Source organism: Spermophilus citellus (genome assembly GCF_964194105.1).
Source record: "Spermophilus citellus genome assembly, chromosome: 7".
NCBI classification, from domain to species: domain Eukaryota; kingdom Metazoa; phylum Chordata; class Mammalia; order Rodentia; family Sciuridae; genus Spermophilus; species Spermophilus citellus.
Window position 1 is genome coordinate 111420310 of NC_138188.1, and position 10711 is coordinate 111431020.

The 10711-nt window shown below is 38.0% G+C and overlaps 1 pseudogene across 1 annotated transcript; it reads left to right on the plus strand.

The window, feature by feature from the left end:
* Window positions 1-2273: 2273 nt before the first annotated feature.
* LOC308653751 (mesoderm-specific transcript homolog protein-like) lies at window positions 2274-4486 on the plus strand (annotated as a pseudogene). Its single transcript has one exon. The product of its transcript is annotated as a mesoderm-specific transcript homolog protein-like (transcript).
* The last annotated feature ends 6225 nt before the right edge of the window (window positions 4487-10711 follow it).

Consider the following 10711-nt stretch of genomic DNA (forward strand, 5'->3'; position numbering starts at 1 on the left):
AGTACATGAGAAAACAGTAAAGAACATAAAACAAACACACATATGTATTCAGAAAAACAAAGGATGTTAAAATAGTAAAAATTGGAGGGGAAAAGAAAAAAAGGCATATACTACACACCTATAATATATTATTCAGATGTCCCAGTCCTCAAAACTCTAATTCATACAAAGTACTTGATTTCACATATATTGGGGGTTGGAGGGTGGGAGGATAGAGGGGGAGAAGAAAAAGAGAAAAATGAAAAAAAAAAGTCTTAAAGGAAGAAACCAGGATTATTGATAGTTTTAGAAATCAGTATCTTTTCTGCTTCCCTTCTCATCCAATAGGTGGGGTTGTCTGTTGTTTGCTGGTTTATCTCCACCCTTAGGATGGTAAAAGTTATTAGGGTGAGAGGGTTAGTCTTGGAGGTGTGACTCTTGGAGGTGGGTTATAGCACTTGCCGGTTCCCCATGGGAGACTGAGCTCCAAGGATCTCCTTTGGGGCCCACTCATGTGATGTGGGCAGCTGGTCTTATCTCCTTATATGGCCTGTAGACCTCAAAATTCCTGGTCTCTAATTTAGTCTCTAAACTGTATCTCACTCACCTCCTCCCTTTCTACTTCCCAATCAGGAACCTTTCTCTCCAGAGGCTTGTGGGGTGTACAGCTGTCAGAGAGCTACTTTATATTGGGCAGTTTAGGACCAGGTTTTGGAACCTGGTTTTTCAAGCTACCAACTGGCCTCGGACCGGTCGCATAACCTCAGGCACTATGCTAGGTTAGTAGCTGCTGGGGAGAAGGGAGAGTTAGGAACCTTTGGTACCTTGATATTGTTTTGAAGCCCCAGTCAGTTTTCCAAGCTGAAAGTTGCTCCAACTAAAGATGACAATGAAGGTATCCCAAGATGGAAGTGGCTGCTTTCAGCAATGAGGTGCCAGGTCGGATGGGGCTGGCCAGTGGTATTGAGTGGTGTGTTCAGAGATGCATCTCTGTGGTGTGCACCCTTGTGGCTGGTGGCTTTCTCCGGAACCAGTGCAGTGTCCCCAGGTGTAGGCTACCACATGTAGGGGACTGTGACAGTGTTTGCAGTACCCCAACATGGAGGCTACTGGAGGAGCCCCACGTTGGTAGATGGGGGTCCACATGGGAGTGGTGGCTGGAGTTCCTGCATGGGTGCTAATGTCAGTAGTCCTACTTGGGCACTCAAAGGACCTGCATGGATGAGTGGTCGTGTGTTCTTCACTGATGCCAAGGCCTAGAGGCCTGCACAGCAGGAGCCATGATTCCTGCATGGGAGCAACTGTTGGGGGTCTTCTAATCACTCACAAAGAAACAGTATTCCCAATACTTGAATCCCAGGTCCAGAGTGACACAGAATGCAGCGTCCCACTAGCCCACTATCTTGGATCCCCCAAAACAATGTGGTTTTTTTTTAATGTAACTTAAGATGTACACTTATATCAGCCCTACAAAAAGCTTATCTTTTAGTTCTTGACTTCTAGAGTTACGTGGTCAGTTTATATACCACGGTTCTTTCAGCACATTATTCAGCTTGAGACTTGCTTTAGCACCTTTGTGTTACATACTTTTTCTGATATCCCTTTTCCCTCCTGCTGGGACTACTAAAATATAGAAAGTATTTGTGAAAAACAAATGGAATTAAATATATTTTTAGGATATTGTGTCACTTTACTTTGAGGAGACTGTGGCCTGTAAGTGTATATAAAGTTTGGCTTAATCATTTTCATGTACTTCTGTAACTTTTCATTATATATCCCTAACATATGAAACTTTCTTTAATATGTTTGTTTCTCTAAACACAACACTCCCAAGTTGAAGAACATGGTTGGGCTTTAGACAAAACAGGAATCAGAAATTCTCGTGCTCTGTATCTTATCTTTAACCTTTCTGTGTACCTATTTCCTGTTTCTTTTGTATTTCTGTCTGGATTTTCTCTCTGTGTTAGAAAAATATAGCTCTCAACAGTAACTGGGCTTTATTTCTCATAACCATAATCACTGGAGATGGACTAATTTTCAGGGTGCTAAGTCTGGCTTAGGTCAGATATTACCCCAAAAAGCAGTTGACTGGGAGTTTTGAGAGGAACAGTGGCTGGCCTGATTTGAATGAGATGCCTTCCTTGGACCAATCATCTGTGTTCAGACTTATATAATAAAATGGCATTTTCCCAACCATATACAAAGAAAGCATGAGAGATATTCCCAGAAGTGGGATGCCAAACAGATTTAAATACAAAAACAAAAACAAGAAACATGGACTCCTGTAGCCCAGGTCTTACCTGAGTCAGGATGAGGGAGTGGTGGGTCCAGGTGGGGCTACTGGCCGTGCCCCTGCTGGCCGCATACCTGCACATCCCACCCCCTCAGCTCTCTCCTGCGCTGCACTCATGGAAGACTTCTGGCAAGTTTTTCACCTACAAGGGACTGCACATCTTCTACCAGGACTCTGTGGGTGTGGTTGGCAGTCCTGAGATAGTTGTGCTTTTACATGGCTTTCCAACTTCCAGCTATGACTGGTACAAGATTTGGGAAGGTCTGACCCTGAGGTTTCATCGAGTGATTGCCCTTGACTTCTTAAGCTTTGGCTTCAGTGACAAACCGAGACCACACCACTATTCCATATTTGAGCAGGCCAGCATCGTGGAGGCGCTTTTGCGCGATCTAGGACTCCAGAACCGTAGGATCAACCTGTTGTCTCACGACTATGGAGACATTGTTGCTCAGGAGCTGCTGTATAGGTACAAGCAAAATCGATCTGGCCGGCTTACTATAAAGAGTCTCTGTCAAATGGAGGTATTTTTCCTGAGACTCACCGGCCTCTCCTTCTCCAAAAGCTACTTAAAGATGGAGGTGTGCTGTCACCCATCCTCACGAGGTTGATGAACTTCTTTGTATTTTCTCGAGGTCTTACTCCCGTCTTTGGACCATACACTTGGCCCTCCGAGAGTGAGCTGTGGGATATGTGGGCAGGGATCCGAAACAATGACGGGAACTTGGTGATTGACAGTCTCTTACAGTACATTAATCAGAGGAAGAAGTTTAGAAGACGCTGGGTGGGAGCTCTTGCCTCTGTAACTATTCCCATTCATTTTATCTATGGGCCATTGGATCCTATAAATCCCTATCCAGAGTTTTTGGAGCTGTACAGGAAAACGCTGCTGCGGTCCACAGTGTCATTCTGGATGACCACATTAGCCACTACCCACAGCTAGAGGATCCCATGGGCTTCTTGAATGCATATATGGGCTTCATCAACTCCTTCTGAGCTGGAAAGAGTAGCTTCCCTGTATTATCTCCCCCACTCCCGTATCTGTTGTGTATTCCACTTAGGAAGAAATGCCCAAAAGAGGTCCTGGCAATCAAACACTGTTTTCTTACAAAAGTCCACTTTACTCACATTGATGGATCAGAGTATAGAAAAAAGGCAGCAGAAACTCTGACAAAATAGTCCACCTCATTCCTTTGACATCTGATGAAGTATATAGACTTGTCTTTGTGTTATTAGGAAATTCTGATGAGCATGACTTCTCATGGATGCATAGAGACAGGCATTAGACATTCTTTTGCTTAGAAGACTTTTTAACACTTCTGTGGAACTTTCCTGAAGTATCTAAAAGTGCTAATTTCTGGCCCAACCCGAATTGGAATTCCACAGTAGAGAATGAGGAGTGGGGCCTGTTATCTCTCCTTGAACGGCTTGAAGAGTACATGGTTTTTAAAGTTCTCTAGGCAACATAGTTTAAGTGAGAGTGAATATCCCTGTCATACTTTGGATTAGTTTCATCAGCTGCTTCAAATTATAGACTTTTTGTTAAAATATTTGTTTTCGTAATGCAGTATTTTAAAGTATGGTATAAGAGTATGATATGCCTACACATTGTATATAGTTTATAAGGACACTAAAATGGCAGACCTTAACTCTGCCAAAGTAGTGAACCTTATTAAACGTGTAATTTCTGAGTAAACTAAATCCAAATTTTTACAGAATTTCCTAAAACCACAGACACTAAGAACCAATTGCATCTGTGCCAGAGATTTACTGTTATTAGCTGGAAAGATAAATTCTAACAGCAAATAATAGTCTAACTACTCATACCTCAGTGCTTAGAAGCATGTCCCTCCTGGGCTGAAGTGTAGGGAGGGGACCCTTGTATACTCGAGTTACCTTGCTGAAGTACACTGACTCCTCTGGTGATGGTGGCTTAGCTTTCCATTGGCTCTCTCAGAGAGGCTTTCTCATGCAGCTCAGCAGTTCCTGTACTTAGCTGACAGGATAGTTCCCAGACACTTTAAGAACAAATTCTCAAAGACCTATAAGCAAATGGTGCTGAATAGTTTTTTTTAAGCCACAGTTTCACTGTCTTAGTCAAAGTAGGATTATTAAGTGATTAATTTTAAATTCGTTTTTTAAAAATTAGGAACTTCAAGTATAACAACTTTGAAACTGGAATAAGTGTTTATTTTCTATTAATAAAAATGAATTGTGACTAAAAAAAAAAATTTCATAATTCATCAAATTCTGGTTTTTTTCTGTCAGTCATACCAGAACCATGTACAACTTAAACTACTAATTTATAGTTAACATATATGTCTTCCTATATACAGTATACTGAGTTCGAAGCCACAGGGCAATAAGAGAAGTAGAGGGTATGACCTCAGATTACTCAAAGTCAGTCTAGAGGAAAATGAGAGGTTGGTTATGACAGATGTATGTTTCAGTAAAGACAGAAACTGTTCCTTTCCACAACAATTGTGCCTCTTATCATGGCCCCATATGTGCCTAGAAGACCTAGAGAAGAGGTAGACATTTGAACACAAGTATCTCATCACTGTTCAAAAGATATCCTGTTTCCTATTAATGCTAGATCATTACTACCTTTGTAAACAAAGAATAGCAGTAACATTTTCATCTTTGTATGTGCAGACCTATCAAATAGCATGATTTTTAACTCTTTTGTAATAGGAGAATATTCTGGTTAAACAGAGCTATTGACCACATGCTTCTGTTGACTTGCTCTCCCAAGACCCAACTAAAATGACAGTAAAAACAATTATTTTAATTACAAGGACAACAAGAATAGGAGAGGAGACAGTAGTGTTCAGGATCTCGCAGTACATGTTCAGAGAGTAGAGTGGTAAGAAATGGCACCTAACTGAATGGAACAGAGAGACATCACCTAAGAATTTGCATAGGGTAATGTCTTTGGGAAGTGAATAAGTTTTCCTTCTAAAAATCTCAAAGGCTCAAGATTTAGAGGCACACAGTACTGTGGGGAAAGGAGGAGGGGAGGAAGAGAGATCCAGGCTGAAAGGACTTGGAATTAATTGAAAATCTACATATAAAGTATCAAAGACACCCCATGACTCATTCCTCTTATACCCCTCCAGCCATACAATATATTTCTCATCCTGGGGACGGAGGGAGGATATATGCATTTAGTAGGAGAAATTAAACCAGAGAGACCCCTATTATTTTCATAGGAATTTGAAAGTTAGAATAAAAAATATGGATGCAATAAAAGCCAGCATATAAAACTCCTTTCCTCTGCCCTGTTTTTAGAATAATTATAGCTTGATTCATAGTTCTCACACAAGAGGATGGATGATTTTTTTCCAGATAAACAATGCTCTTGGGAAAAATATACTCTAGATATCCTGCATCCCAATCCCAGTTTTAGTGAAAAGGCTAGCTTATCTCCCAGTTAGCTCTTTAATACTTTTCTATATTATTAGATAGCAAAAGATCACCAAACATTTAAGGAAAACCTTTAGATATAAGAGTCCAAAATAACAGGGAATTTTTTAAAGGCATTTAGCCACCTATGTCAATAATGCCAGAGACTCAGGAGGGCGAAGCAGAAATAACAAGTTCAAAGCCAGCCTCTGCAGCTCAGTGAAGCCCTAAGCAGCTCAGTGAGACCCTGTCTCAAAATAAAAAATAAAATGGGCTGTGGGGTGTAGGGTTAAATCCCTGGTACTAATTTTTTTTAAAAAAAAGCATAGATGGAAAATATGAGAGAAAAGATAATAGTTTCAAATTACTAATAATAAACATGTTAAATAGTGAAGAAAATACCAAAGAAATAAATGAAAAAAATCCCAGATCTAAAGAGTATGATTTCCAGATGGATGTGACTCACTGTGAACTCAGTTCAGTTAATGAATGAAGATCACAGTATCCTCAAATATTATAATACCACATATAAGACAGTAAAATCTGTTGCACTTCTAGTGAAGGTGGGGACTGGATTTACATTTCTATCTAAAAGAACTAAAGCAATGGAAAAATATACAAAACAATGTTTTCAAGACACTAGACATCAGTCAATGAAGAAAAGTTATTCCCAGGAGAAGAAAAAAAACAAATGAGGTGAGTCCTACCATTGATTCAGTTTTCTGCCTGGAGAGTTTCTAGACTGCTGCACAAGGAGAGGGAAACTGGTGATCTCCCTGAGATGAATAACAAAGCAATTGGATAATAGGATTAATAACAGAGTAAGTATTAAAGAAAAAAAAGATTAGTGAATTTGAAGATGGCAATACAAACCCTCCAAATAGAAACAAAAGTGAACAGCTGTGAGAGAACCTCAGGAAGACTGACGTGTGCATAATTTAAGTCTCTGAGGGAGAGAGGGTTAGAAATATGTGAAAGATACTTTTTAAATAATGGCAGAGAAGGCTGGAGATACATCTCATTTGGAAGAGTGTTTGCCTTGCATGCACAAGGTCCTGAGTTCTATCCCCAGCACCAAAAAAAAAAAAAAAGTAAATAATGGTAGAGAGATGGTTGTGAAAGTGGTTCTGCACTTGACTACCATATATGAGACCCTGAGTTCTGTCTCCCAGAACCACAGGAAAGAAAACAAATACTTTTATGAAAGCCATAAGAATTCATCACCAGCAGACTCTCTAGAGTTACAGGTGATTTTCTTCCATATATAAATTTGTTTAAGATGGGAAAATAATAATATTTGGGGACTTTAGCCCTAATGATAGGATTTGCATTCATGGAAATAAACCTTTCAGTTACATTTCTCTGCTTTTTAAAATGCTATTTTAAGTCAGCATGGAATGTTGGTTAAGATAAGCCATAGGCTTAGAAATCATTGGAACTTGACTTCATATGCTGATTCTGTTACATAGTAAGATGTGATCTTGGATGAATTACTGAACCTCTCCATGCCTCTGTATCTGTATCTGCAAAATAAGATCAATAATCCCTATATTATAGGGTTATTTTGGTTGGAGAGTCTTAGACTACTATTAAAGGCAAACTATGACTTCAAATCATAATGAATATTATAATGACCCTCAGTTAATTTTTTTGTGCTGTTACATGGTAAATTTCCAGTTTTCTTCTTTTTTGTTTTATTTTTGATTTTTTAAATTTGTTCTAATTAGTTATACATGGCAGTGGGAATGCATTTTGACACATGGTACATAAATGAAGCACAACATCTCATTCCTCTAGATATATATGGTGCAGAGACAATCCAGTAGTGTAATTATACATATATATAAGGTAATAATGTATATCTCAATTTACCATCCTTCCCATTCCCACAACCCCACCCTTCTCCCACTCCCCTCTGCACAATACAAATTTCCTTCATTCTTCCCCACTCAAACCCCCACTATAGATCAGCAATTCTCTTAAAAGAAAACATTCAGCCTTTTGTCTTTGGGGATTGGCTTACTTCATTTAGCATGATATTTTCTAGTTCCATCCATTTGCCTGCAAAAGCCATAATTTTATTTTTATTGAAGGCTGAGTAATATTCCATTGTGTATATATATCACATTTTCTTTATCCATTCATCTGTTGAAGGGCATCTAGATTGGTTCCATAGTTTAGCTATTGTCAATTATGCTGCTATAAACATTGATGTGGCTGCATCACTATACTATGCTGATTTTAAGACCTTTGGGTATAAACTGAGGAGTAGAATACCTGAGTCAAATGGTGGTTCCATCCCAAGTTTTCTAAGGAATATCCATACTGTTTTCCATAGTGGTTGCACCAATTTGCAGTCCCATCAGCAATGTGTGAGTATACCTTTTCCCCATTTCCCCATACCCTCACCAACAATTATTATTGCTTATATTCTTGATAATTGCCATTCAGAATGCAGTGAGATGAAATCTTAAACAGTAATTTTGATTTGTGTTTCTCTAATTATTAGAGATGATAAACATTTTTTCATATGCTTGTTGATCAATTGTATTTCCTCTTCTGAGAAGTGTCTGTTCAGTTCCTTAGCCCATTTATTGATTGGGTTATTTGGGGGGGGTATTGTTGTTGATAAGTTCTTTTAGTTCTTTATGTAGCCTGGAGATTAGTGCTCTATCTGAGGTGCATGTGGTAAAGATTTTTTTTCCCATTCTGTAGGCTCTCTCTTCATGTTATTGATTGTTTCCTTTGCTAAGAAGAAGCTTTTTTAGTTTGAATCCATCCCATTTATTGATTCTTGATTTTACTTCTTGTGTTTTAGGAGTCTTGTTCAGGAAGTCAGGTCCTAAGCCAACATGATGAAGATTTGGGCTTGCTTTTTCTTCTGTTAGGTGCAGGGTCTCTGTTCTAGTGTCTAAGTCTTTGATCACTTTGAGTTGATTTTTGTGCAGGATGAGAGATAGTGGTTTAATTTATTTTGCTACATATGGATTCCCAGATTTCCCAGTTCCATTTGTTGAATAGGCTATATTTTCTCCAATGTATGTTTTTGGCACCTTTGTCTAGTATGAGATAACCATATTTATGTGGGCTTGTCTCTGTGTCTTTTGTGTGTGTGTGTGTGCCATTGGTCTACAAGTCAACTTTGGTGCCAATACCATGCCATTTTTTAACTGTTGCTCTGTAGTAAAGTTTATGAGGGACTATTGTGAATACATAGAGAATCATAAACATTTTATAATACATAGTGAGTTATTTTTATTAACATAATGTTTTTTGAAAATTTAATTCTGCGTTGTGTTCTACCTAAGTGGTTAAGGGAGGAAATAAAAACTATTTTATAGTTATGAATATTATATCCCTTTATAAAGTATGTTTGATCACTTAAAAACTAATCAAGTCTTAACAAGAATTTTTCTATTTACACTTAATTTATTTATATACGTTTTTTTCATGTTGATATGAAATAAATTTTAGGGGTTGTTCTAACTGTGTTCACTTGGGTCTTCTTTTATATGCCAAAATTTTTAATTGTGACAAGATTATCTCTACTTATTTGTATGAGTATTTTCTGCAGATTTATTCTTTTCAAGAATCTGATTGAATACCTGGTGAATATCATGTGATAATACCAATTATATCTGTTTTTTCTTTGTATAATAGTAGAATATTTTGAATGAGATTTTTAGTAGTTACAAATAGTGTACACACTTTATTTGTTGTTCTGTTCTGATGGGAATAAGAATAAAAGTATAACTAGCTTTTCCTAAGTGTATAATTTATCCTCTCATTTTATATTCACAAACCAGGGTAAAGACATTTTTAACATCTCATTCTTGTATTTAAGGAAGGGAGAAATTTATCCTTACTTTTTATGTATCTTTTTAGTTGTATATTGACACAATAACTTTATTTTGTTTATTTATTTATTTTTAATTGTGGTGGGTTTTGTTTTGTTTTGTTTTGTTTTGGGGGATCAGACCTAGGGCCTCACAGGCAAGTGTTCCACCACTGAGCTCTACCCCTAGCCATATTATTTCATTGTTGGTATCAGGTTTTGGATATAACTTGACATAAAATTCTCCATAGAAGAAATGACAAAAACATAGTACATTACATTGAAGAACTCCCGAATGCTACCAGACCACCCTCAATCTTACCTGATTCTCTCAATAGCTCACATTGCTTAGACTTCTGAGTATCTCGAGTTTCAAGTGCAAACAACTACAATTTATTCTCTATTGTTGAAATAATTTCTAAAGAACTTATGCTTATTGACCAGATACTGTGTACTATTGGGTATTTAAACTTGAAAAGGCCTAGAAGTTATATAAACTCATTCATCATTTTGTAAGAGAGCCTATTAAAGACTAAGTTTTAAAAATTCATGTCAGAGACTGGGGATGGGCCTCGGTGGTAGATTATTTGCCTAGCATACACAATTCCGTGGGTTTGATCCCCAGCACTGCAAAAATATAGAAAAAGAAAGAATCAGTGATGAATGAGTTGGGCACATGACAGATGTCTGAAGTCTTAGCTGCTCAGGAGCTGAGGCAGGAGGACCATTTGAGGCCAGCCTGAGCAACATAGAGAGGCTTTGTCTTTTTTAAAAAATCAGTGGGAAAGAAAGGACTTAAGACATCATTTAATAATGTCTCTAGATGAGATTAGAGTGTGGCAGAAGATTGTCTTACTAATTAAGTTATTTTATTTTCATAACTTTGTATATGAGAGGTTGTTTTCCTTTGTAAATGTTAAGTATTGCAAGGTGCTCTGTGGTACACCATACATGATGCTACTTGAGTGGTATTTTACTCAGTATTGAGCCATGGGGGCTTAAGTGTCCTCTTGGGAGTGATCCCCAGCATTCCTGTGTGTAGACTGCCCAAGATGTGAGATCTCTGCCCTTGCTCTATTAATGGGACAACTCTCAAAATAACTCTGGACTTGGGAATTATCCATTAGACATGGACAGCCCACCTCCTACCTTATTTGGCAAAAGAATATTCCATCAAAATCCTTTTGAAGCCCCCTTTGTAT